The sequence below is a fragment of the Glycine max genome, chromosome 3 (genome assembly GCF_000004515.6).
Source record: "Glycine max cultivar Williams 82 chromosome 3, Glycine_max_v4.0, whole genome shotgun sequence".
In the NCBI taxonomy this organism is placed as follows: Eukaryota; Viridiplantae; Streptophyta; class Magnoliopsida; order Fabales; family Fabaceae; genus Glycine; species Glycine max.
In genome coordinates, this window is record NC_016090.4 from 7,543,555 (window position 1) to 7,554,822 (window position 11,268).

Below are 11,268 nucleotides of genomic sequence, written 5' to 3' on the forward strand. Positions count from 1 at the left end.
TAACGTGTGGCCAGGGATTAATTTCGTGATTAATTCAACGAGGCTTTGCTTGCTAAATGGGGGTGGGAGTTGGCAAATAATCAGAATCAGTTGTGGGCCACAATTCTATTGTGTAGATATGGTGGTTGGAGGGATTTGATTTCTCATAGGAACTGCAGTTTAGACTCTCCTTGGTGGAAAGACCTCAAGGTTATCTTCAAGCAGCAGCAAAGCAACACAATTTGTAAAAATAGCTTTATTTAGGCCATAGGTAAGGACGGTCCATGGAATACAAACCAAGTACTTATTGGCTTGACAACAAAAAAAACACTCATTGGAAATATATATGTTTAGCAATTAGCATAGACTCGCTGAACAGGAATGGAGAAATATGACATAATTAGATTTTTCCTTTCACAAAGAATGTAGAAGAAACTAAAGACCTTCTCTTTTAGGGGTACAAATAATTTGAAATATAAGTAGAAATTGGCCTTCTGGGCAGAGAAGATGCTAATGAGGATGACAATTTGATAACACTAGTGCATTGACTAGAACTTGCTTTAGACTTGGTCATGCAAATTTCATCATGCTTATGTGTGTTACATTACATGTATTACAGGTGTATGCATGTGAAAATAGAAGAGAATGTCCATGACCTTGAATGGAGGAAAGAGATACAAAAGCAGAAAAATTGCATAAAACTGGATGATGTTGGGCTTTCACATAATAGAGGAAGAGAGAATATATATATGTGTGTGAGTGTGTGTCAATCTCCTGCAGAAGCAGAAGGAACAAAAAGAAGTGGAAACCAAGCAATTCCAAAGTGATGATGCACAGAGAAGAGAGAAAAATTTGAGTGACCCAAGAAGAGATGTTTTTCTTTCTTTAAACTGACCAGAGGAATATCTTTATTTTCTATGTTTAATTTTTTGCTTTTTTCTCTTGCAGAGGGAACAAAACAGCTATAAAGGAGCCTAAAGAGTGTGTGAGAGAGGAGTTATGGGGTCTATATATATGAAGATGGCAAGGCAAGTGTTGAAAAAATTGGGTCGGAAGAATAAAAAACTCACAGTGAAAACTTTTTTTTTTAAGAAAATGTTTCATAAATACTCCATATATTATCCTACACTTAGAGAGAAAATAAAAAAGAAATAAAAAATATAAATATAATAAAATTTATAATGTGATAGCAAAAAAATATTGATGATGTATTTAAAATGAAAAATGATTCACCTACAATTATTTTTAATCATAAAAAAATGTATGATTATTTTTTTAATTACATTACGTAAGAAAAAAAGGGTGGAATTTGGGGTGTCAAAATCTGAGTGCATGACACAGATAAGAGTTGTTAAAATACATAAGAAACCAGTTCTGGACTTATCAAGGGCTGTGTGAAACCAGTTCCAGTAAAAGAAAAATGTACATGTATTTATATTGTTCACATTAAATTCTTGGTATGAAAAAAAAAAGGGAAATGATAGTGGAAATGATGGGGGAGGGTGGAGTAAATGAATAAAAATGCAGTTTTTTATAGGTTGCAATTGTTCTTTGCTTCTAATTAATGAGAACATAAATATGCAACCTTACGCAGCACATTGAAAAAATAACAAAGTAAAACCCTTGCAGAGGAAAATTTTCATTTGGCAAACATAATACATGAGAAGGAAAGATAGAAAAAAAATCCAGTTCTCATAATTAATGTCAAACTCACCTATATACCCATCGGGTCAAGTGGCATAAATAGATGTAAAAGGATGTGTTGTATTGTCGAGCCTTTGTCATGTCTGAATAATGTTCGTTATAAAGGTGAAGGGTCTAAGGTGTTAGGGAAGCGGAGAAAAAAGAGACAAACTTTTTGCCAAGAACATAAAGAAAAAGGAGGGAAGTGAGGTGTGTGAATGCGTGGGTCAGAGATGAGCCAGATATGCTGTGGTCATTTCATAGCACTTGTATGCAGACACAATAACGTGGGTGGGTATTTGGCTTGGGCCTCTCTCTAGGAGCATGTGGAGTCTGCCAAAGAGTGAGGGAAAAACTAACAAAAAAGAAAGGAAGAGGTATAGTATATTTTGGTGTGCTTGATACTTCAAAGAACTTCTATTCATTTTAGAGGTTTATTTACAGACATTTTTATCAATCAAGTGTATGGAGTAACTAATAGTCTTAAAATTCAAGTATTAAGTATATGGAAGTGGGTTAAATACTTTAAGCAAGAATTTTTCCACTTATAATATATGTATTCAATTTGACTTAATCACTACTAAAAGAGAAGGTCTTTAGTTTCTTCTACATTTCAAATTATTTGTACCCCTAATGGAGAAATATGAAATAGTTAGATTTTTCCTTTGACAAAGAATGGAGAAATAGGGAACCAAAGCAAGATTTTAGAAAGACTTCATTGTGATGCACAGGAGTTGAGAAACCTCCAAATCACCATACAAGATTTGATGAAGAAAGTAGACATAAATGAGAAGAGCACAAAAGGAAAAAGTGTTGAGTTTGGTGAGGTGAAAGGGCATCAATCAAAATTGACATGGATGCATTTAATACCAACTTACTGTATTGGCAGTAAGATTGCTGAATGAACCCATGGTAACCATTCAGTCTACATCTTACTGTATTGGCAGTAAGATTGCTGAATCACTTGGCAAAGCATCAATCAAAATTGACACGCATGCATTTAATACCAACTTACCAATCAACAAAAAAAAACTAAGATACACAAAGTTACCAACCAATAACAACCCATAACAAAATTTTATATTTTTAATCATTTCTAAACGCACAAAGTATATTTAATAAACAAAAAGTACCTTGTGGTTGTGGCAGCAATAGATTCAAAAGCTGGTTCAGTCCTTATGCTTGTGGCAGCAATACGTTCAAAAACTTCTTGAGTAACTCTTCCAATCGATATAACTTCCTCTGAAAAAATGTAACGAAATTAATTGTCAACTTAGAAGATAAGGATCTCACTCTCAATTACGCATTCTAAACCTTATCACTAGTATTCATTTCATATACTATTTTGTAAGTACTAAAAAAATATGTTTAAAAAATACAAAGATATACCATTAACGTTATAGACTAAAAACAATGTGAAACATTTGATAATGGGCTAAAAATAGCAAAAAGTATTATTTAGAGAATTAAAATGGAAATAAAAATAAAACAAGGGAGGAAAAACATACTTTACCAACAAAAGAAGGACACAATAAAAATAAGCAAAACACATGTTATTCTTCTACTATCACACACTATCATTTTGCAGAGACACATCATAGGACAAAAAAGGTAGACTAAGAGGCACCAAGAGAAGAGACTAATAGACTAATTCAGAGAATACAAAGTATTGAATTTCTTAAGACTAATGTATGTTTTATGAGCCAAGAGTTTCTTTTATTATTAATATCTTGATCTGAGTTACATTGGTGTTGATTTTTAAAGTTTTGGTTTTCTGTGTTGTTTCCTTTTTTTCTTGTTCCTGCTTGATACATGTTTGCTAAAATGGCTGAACCACTAAAATGCTATATCTTTCGGTTATTTTGGTTATGGAATGTTTATCTGGAGTATAGTCTCATGTATACCTCTCAATCTGTGGATTAAGATTGGTTTTTAAACAAATGTTACTGATATACTTAGTAACACTCTTTCTAACACACTATCTTCTATTGGGTGAAATTCACATACTTACTACTAAATTTCCCATCTCATTTGGTGAGTTTCATTTCCAAAATAATAGGACACACATGAATTTCAACCAAAAAGAACTGAAATTGTTTTCAACTTCTACTGTTCATAGTGGCTACATTCATGTTCACCGGAAGCTCTTCATTTTGAAAATTATACTATTGTCTGGTAGAAATTATGATATGATCTATGTATCTACAGTTTTAGTCAATCTCTACGTGATACGTAGTTGAGTTTTTCAATTCACAATAAAGACTAGATAAAACTCAATATGTATCATGGCTGAAACCATTAATCTGAGACTATATATATCAAGACTAGATAATCCTTTTGGCATATTCAACGATGACATTGTTACGGCAACTCAACACATTAATAATCACATTTTAAAAGTCTTACTTAAGTAAACCCCTAATACTATAACACATATATATCAGCAAACAAGAACTCTGAGTACTTCGACATCCTTACCTTGACAGTAGCAAGGTCGCGACACCACTCCAAAGAGCACGACTTCGGCTATGGCGGTGGTGGGAACAACAGGTAGCTACGGTGGGCACGACGGAGGTCAGGGAACGGCGATGTGAGGGTGGGCACAAAAGAGATCGAGTGGGAACGGCGATGTCAGGGAACGGCGCTAGGTTTTAGGTTTTCGTCGTAGAATTTTCGAAGACAGGAGATGAAGTGTTGAATCAATATGGAAACACGAGTATATATAGTACGAAATTTACGACGGTGTATAAGCAACACCGTCTTTGTATACTTTTATTTCTACGACGGTGTCTTCAAAAGCACCGTCTTCGATAAGTTGAACCAAACGTACAAAGCCGGGGTTAAATTCAAACGTCGTCGTTTACGAAATGTACCGTTTAAAAATCGTATATAATTACGTAAATGCCACCGCGTTGACTACTACGTCGGCTACTGAATGACCGACGTAGAATGTGCGTCGTAAAATAGGATATTTTTAGTAGTGAGTATATTTTGTAATTAGTTAAAGTGTGAAATGTTAAACTTTAGACATGAAATATGGTTGTGAATGAGTGTGTGATTGATATTTGTAGTGATATTACTTGTCATGTGAGTTATGAGTTATACAATAACCCGACCAGTGTTTACCTTAAGAGAACTCGTAATTATGAAGTTTAAAAATAAAGATGGTAATGTTTGGCACCATCATAGAATGATGTGTACCACGATATCCATGACGTTTTTGGAAAAACCGTCGTGGTTTGCACTTGTAGTATAATACACGATGGCACTTTCGTAATTAAGAAGGTTGAAAACAAAGACGATGATGTTTGACACCGTCGTAGAATGATGCATACGACCACGACGTTTTTGAAAAAACCATCGTGGTTTGCACTTCACTTAGTCACATGAGCCCATTTCATTGATTGACTTAGCTTCGCGACCTCAGTTGGTGCTCACCCCCTACGCGCTATCCTCACTCCAGTCACCTTCTCTGTCACTCACACTTCCGCGTCAGCACGTCGTTCAATTACTGTCGTCATTGTCCAAGGTCAGTATCTCATTTTGGAATGGCTTATTTCATTTGATTTGAAATTTCATTTTTGATGGGTTATTCAACTAGCTGGCAAGTTGCGTCACCGTCAACGACCAATGTGTGAACCATAACTATCGGTTTCACCCCTGCCACGCTGCGACACCGAAGGTTTGAACCCAAGTTTTTCGGGAACTAAAATGTTTTTGCTTTAGCACCCTATAGTGTATATTTTTATTATTTTTGACATATTAGATTTGGGGGTTTTCCATTTGCATGTTTAAGGGGTCTCGTGGGATATTTTTTATTAAAGAGAAAGACATCCTTAATGTTTGGTGGTATTAATGTCTTAAGGCGAGGGAGAGAAAAGAAGGATTAATGTTAGGGACAAGTGAAGAGGAAAATAAAAAAGAACTAAAATTCGATTATTTTGCATGAATTTGCAACTTAAATGACCTACTCAACCATGACATTTGTGATAAAGCTAAAAGAATAAAATGTACAAGCCATACAAGAAATGACTATAGGCCTTATTTGCTAACTTTGCTTTGATTAGCCATTTTGGCTTGGGTTCTTGTATTTTTACATGCTTCTTCCACAATAGCTGCCCTTGCTACTCTATGTATGTCAATAGTTCATTATCATCATCATAGACAACTTCATTTTAAATGTGTTCATGATGGTCCTAAGCTAAGCTACTACTAAGAGTCCAACATGTGTCCCATGCATGGCCTACAGAAGTATACTTGGACTTAATTAATTTAATGTTAGTCATAACATTTTTTTGCTAGGCATTGGCTTAAGAATGATGGTTCATTCTTAGCTGTATGTTATTATTGAATGTCCAGTTTTAGAAGTTAAACTTCATGCTTTGTAGAAGTTCCTAAAGTGTAAATGTATTTCAACCCATTGGGAACATTCTCCTTCTTTGTCAAATTGGTTTTAAATGGAAAATTAAACCCAAGGTAGTAAGAGTATAGTGGCCTTTAACATAATTTGTTGATTGGGTTTGACCTCAAAGTTTAGATGGTAATGAAAGTACTCCTCTGGAAAGATGTGTTTCCAAGTTTTCTAAGGATAACATTCCTCATTGTCAAAGAAATGTGTTTCGGTTGTTTGATGCATTGCAAATTTTGAGTGTTATGTGCATTGCAAGTCACATGGAATGGAAGTAGTCATTTGTCAATTTTGGATATAAGTTTAAACTCTTGTAGCTAGGTCTCACTCTCTTGAGGTTGGTGAATTCTCAAAAGTGATAGTAATATCAGAGCAGATTATTTATTGGCTTGAGAGTGTAAGCATGAAAGTAATACATATATACTTGCAAATACATCTCTTATCATAGATTGACCTATCCAATGACATGAACAAATTAATATTAATTAATATGGCATGCATGAAATATTGTAACTACATTTTGACTATGTTATATGAACATTTAGCCAAAGTATATGATCAGATATAGTTTTGTCAAGTAAAATTTGTTACAAGTGGTTATTTATACATGTAAAACTTATCTATAAATGGAATTCAATTGTTCTATTACACAATTTAACTAAAAAGAAGTAGGACATTGTTTCTCTACTACACAAAAAAGATAATTAAATAGAATATATATTAGTGGAAGTCGATCATGTGTGGATTGCTTTGGTAGCTGAATTTTATTTCTCATTTTTCGGTCGTTTCATATCTAAGAATCAATATTTCTTTTCAAAATCATTTTAACTCGTCACGCTTGTGATTAACGTAACGACCCGCCTCGTCGCTACGGTATCCACACTCTAATATTCGATAATTTCAATTTTTATAAAAAGAACTCCCTTAATTTTTTGCTTATGAAAATAGAAGTGATTTTGTCACAACATAAATTCATCCAACAACACGCCATTACTTAAGTGAATATGCATAAATTACATAGAAACAATAATTCAGTACATGTCATACACATAACGAAAATTAAATTTGTTCATATATGTAATTAAAATCCCAGTTTTAAATCTTTAACTCAACAAAATAAAACTTAAAAACCAACTACGGGGGAGTTGATTACAAAACACAACTCTCTCCCAAAATAACGCCAACGCCATCACGTCGACTCAGCGGCTCCTCACCAGAATCTTACTCTCTGCACCTTGCCATTGCCATTCTGCTCCCACAAACAAGGTTCGTGATCTCACAGGTATCAACCACACGATACAAAATTGCAAGGGTGAGTTCATTATAAAAAGAATCAATACTAATTCCAAATAACCACAATTAGCAAGGAACATAGGCAAACATGATGAGCATACACAACAATCATTATTCAACACTCATATCCAACAAATATTCATCATCCACATTCAACAATTACTCATCATCCATCCATGGACCCAATCAAGACTGCATAGAATGATGCATGCACCTAACTCAACACTCAGATGCAATGTGGTACATACTAACAACAACCAAACCTCAGGAAATAGTCTAAGTGTGTCCACACGACACTCTCACTTAGGGAACTGTGTTGAGTTTGTTGAGACCACCCGGTTGTGCACATAACAGCCCCCCTCCCATAGGTGATCAGCCTGGGAGCCCAAAGGTGTTCCCTACCAGGTGACAAGCCCCCTAGTACAAAGTACACTTGGCCACAGTTACTCTATTTCCTGTGTCGTATGAGCTATGATCACGGCCAAAAGTAAGTGCCAAAGACCATGGACCAATTAAAGCGCCTAAGCATCCATCATAAATGCTTAGATTCTCTAACCACGCTAGTTACCCACGTCTGGGCCATCCGACAAGGTCAGTGCACTCTACCACCCATGACATACACTCCATATGACGTATGATCGTGGCCAAAAGCTAGTGTCAAAGACCCTGGAAGGTCAGTGCACAGTGCCCCCCACGAACATACACAACATGCACATGCCAATACATTTCCAACATCAATCAACATTCCATTTCCATGTCATTCACAACATAGATATCATCTTATCTCAATGACGTTATCAACAACAACAACAACCTCATTTCATATTCACATATTCATCAATAATAACAATTCATGTTGACATGGTCTTTATTAACAACGTCATCTCAAATCAATATCATCATAATTATCATTATCATCACATATCAATTAAAATCCTCAATGGCAACATCAACAACAATTCAAACAAGCACAACAATATCATTTCCACACGCACGGTCTTCAAACAACACATTTCAAACAACCAAAACAATATCATTCATCATAATACATATATATATATATATATATATATATATATATATATATATATATATATATATATATATCACATCCCATTAGTTAAAACGTAATTTTCTTTGAAGAAAAATCAACATGCAACAGGGACAGGCAGATATCCTCATAGCTAGGTTCCCTGACCCTAACTATGGTGTTAAAACGGTTAATTTTATAATAAACTCCATTTACCTATCGTGAGCTACCCCGCGGATTCCTCGTCGCGTCACTTGAAGATTCCTTTTTGTCCTTGCTCGTCGATTCCACACAAGCCTCTACCATGCCAAAACAAAGGAGACTTAGTATGGATTTCAGAAAACAAAGCTAGTAACAGTGCTCTGGGTCAAACACCCACATCACTACATGAAAGAGCTGAGAGCATTTCGGGTTTTACAAAGGAACATCATTTGGAAATTCCGACCACGCCAATGTGACCTGGGTTCAGTGTAGGTTAGGAAAATAACATGCATTTCATGAAAGGATAACGTTTACAAAGTCTTTTTCTTTAAGGTTTTTCAATGGAAGCATAAGACATGCAATGGCGGTTCCAAAGTTAGAAAAGATGCAAAAACAAGATGAAACTAACAAGAAACAAGCGTAGAACCATGGTTACCTTGAAAGAAAACGAAAGGTCAGATTAGGGTTTTGTTCTCTACCGAAATCGTAAGCCAAGTTGGAAGATTCCGCTTCGGTTGAAGGGTTCCTCTCGGTGTGGGGTTTCAATGGAGAACAACGATGGTTTGTGGTGGCTAATAGTGGCTGTGGGTGATGGAGAAAGTTCTTGGGATGTTAGAAATGGCTTTGGAAGAAAGAAAGGAGAAGAAATGGTGTTTTTCCTAAGCTACACGAAAGCAAAGGCTGAAATGCTTAAATAAGAGATGCTCTCGGGAACGGAAGCTTCTAGCACACTCCAGACATCTTCTCAAAGATCCCAACGATCATATCATGGACAAGTGTCTTGTGAAGTTGCAGACCAAATTTCGAGAAGATCCAACGGCTAGCGAAGGCTGGGAAGCGTTTTTACCGAGGCAGCTTCATGTAGCTTTCTCTATAAGCTTCATTAAGCGGCTTCCTCCAGAAGCTTCCTCGTGGCTTCTTTGAGAAGCTTTCTCAAGAGACTTCTTTGAGAAGCTAGATCCTTATCTATCCATACCCCTCTATTAACTAAATTAACTTCCTTAAAAATAATTACGGATGAAAATAACGCAACAAATAATCAAACATCAAACATAATTACTAATAATATATAGATATATATATCAGGGTGTTACAATTAAACTCGTCGGGTTCCCACAATGGATCTCATCACAATACTCATCGCGCAAAACTCGTCGCCCTTAAAGGGTCTTACAGTTGTGCGATTACACAATTCATAGCTCACAACACAATACACATCTCAATATAGATGTATTCCATCATTCATCACATGTTCAATTCACCACATACTCACAATTTGAATCATCATTTCATATTCTCAATATAACAATTTATACAAAAGACTATCACAACCTGGGGAGTAAAACCCCTCAAATAATATTACACAATTATATCAAAATCATAGGTCAAAATATATAAATATCAAGATCACAATTTATCAAGCAATTCTCATTAGAACATCAATATTTTATTTATAATCATAAAGGAAAAATTGCAATTTAATAAACATCCCAAAATAAAACCCTAATTTAATCCTCTAAGGATCCCTACACATGTTCTCACTCACCCCCAATTATGAATAAATCATCCCTTACTTTTAAGCGGACTCACGTGTCTTCCGACAGCGATACCAGCATCTCTAGCGATTTCCTGAGATTTCTCCAGTTTTTCCTTTGACTGTTCCGATAGAGTTCTTAAACGTCAGAGAGACGGAGAAGAGATTGAAGCCTCTATTTGTACTTTCTTCATGAGATTCCTTTTTCTCCCTCCACGATAATTATCTGGAAAATCCCAACGGTCAAGGTGTGTGCAATTTAATTTCGAACAACATATCAAACTTTAGTGAAAATCCAACGGTTAACTAATCCAAGATCATAGTTTTACCGAGACAGCTCTGGGTTTCTGCGGGAAAACAAAAAGTCACGATGCAAACAATATTTCTCTCATCTCCGACATCTTTGAGTAATTCCCAACGGTGAAGATTCTCATAGTTGAGTTTCAAACCTGGTTCTTAAATTTCACAACGATCCAACGGTGAATGATTCTGAGATCGTCATTTTTCTGAAATAGGTTTGGTGGTCTGCGAGGAAAAGAGAGAACTTTGAGAGGAGGAGGGGAAAAACGAAAATGAGGGAAAAAGAGGCACCGTCAGTATGAAAACTGACCTAACACTATTTATAATTAGGTTTACTCTATTTATTTATTTATTATTTTATAAAAACAAACTCTATTTTATTCTCTATCAAACAAATAAATAAAATACCATTTTTATTTTCTCTCAAACCATTATTTTAATTAATAATTATTATTTATTTATTTATAAATAACAATTCTTTTTAAATTAGCTTACGAAAAATGAGATGTTACACTTAGGTATGCTACCAATAATTACATCGGCTAGCTTTATGTTTTGAGAGGTTATTGGTACTGATAGGATATCTACATTTCCAACCATATAGAGATCACATAAGCAAAATCATAATCATTATCAGGGTCATTGTAGAGTATATACTATATACTATCCAATAGAGCAACATATAGGGAGTTCAATTGATAGTAAAGGCACCTATTCCTCCAAATTGAAGAGCTTAACTACCCCATCCAAAGCCAAGAACCTAGTGCCTAATCTAGCTCTAATCCAACAAGCTTTTCTATCTGATGAAGCTTGCACCCAATGGATTTGGTGATGATTCCA